The sequence below is a fragment of the Octodon degus genome, unplaced genomic scaffold (genome assembly GCF_000260255.1).
Source record: "Octodon degus isolate 3935 unplaced genomic scaffold, OctDeg1.0 scaffold00326, whole genome shotgun sequence".
Taxonomy (NCBI): Eukaryota; Metazoa; Chordata; class Mammalia; order Rodentia; family Octodontidae; genus Octodon; species Octodon degus.
Genome location: NW_004524902.1, coordinates 53,042 through 54,052, shown reverse-complemented (window position 1 = coordinate 54,052; position 1,011 = coordinate 53,042). Strand labels below are relative to the sequence as shown.

Genomic DNA, 1,011 nt, shown 5'->3' with positions numbered 1-1,011 from the left:
TTGCTCAGACTAGAATAAATTCAGCCATTGGTTTGGAATCTGTAAATCAAACTACACATGCAAAAAGGACAATATTATGCTAATAAAATTGTTTTGCTGCTGCATTTTCCTATTGTTTGTCTAATAGTAACAATTTTAAATAGAGCAGTACAACTAGTATTTGGAACAACGCTTACAACTTTACAGTGTCAAGCACATTTCACTTCTCACACTTCTAGTTCTCCTTGCATAACTGGGCTTTCTAGTCTTCAGTAAAGTCATTTTTGATATTAAAAGTCTTGTGAATCTGCTCAGAATTTTCCCCCTTAATTGTATTTGGAATAGTCTTGTGTGTAACATCAAGGAAACCTTCGATGTCTATGTAGTTTGCTGCAAGAATAAGTTCAAAAAGGGTTCTTTGGTCAACTTCCAGAAATTCATGGTCCCAAATAGGGATGTCATCTGTTCACTTTTCTTTGTTCTCATCATCCTCAGGAGGAGGAGGCTCATCCTTGTAGTGGGTACGCCATTGAATAACCTTTTTAATATTGCTTCATTAACATTTGGTAGAAGAACTGGGTCATCATCTCCTTCATCATCCATTCCCAAATCCTCCAACATGGTCTTGATTGTCACAGACTGTTTGGCAATATCAACATCAACTTCAAACAGCTGTCCATCAGAACTCTGCAACTTAATTGAAGACATAGAGTTTGGTCTCTAAACGACTGCGAGCCTGAGGCAGATAAGAGCAGGAAGATCTTCCCGCCAGTTGGAGAAAGGCAGTGGCAGATGAAGCTACTCCAAGTAAATAAAATTTTAAATGTTTATGTTTCAATCTGATGCTATATGTGCAGTGCTTTGGTGCCTAAGTCAGCTTCTAACAGCTGTTCTTCCTTTGTTAAGAGGTTTCTCTAGAAATACTAACTAAAAACTATAATAATATGACAACCTGCCATTATGTAACGTAATAAAAATTTAAAGTAATGTAAAACGAAGTACATTTTAATTTATACTCTATGATTAGATATT

The 1,011-nt window shown here is 35.9% G+C and overlaps 1 pseudogene; it reads right to left on the bottom strand.

Moving 5' to 3' along the window:
- Positions 1 to 214: 214 nt before the first annotated feature.
- LOC111812015 lies at positions 215 to 687 on the bottom strand (annotated as a pseudogene).
- Between the last annotated feature and the right edge of the window lie 324 nt (positions 688 to 1,011).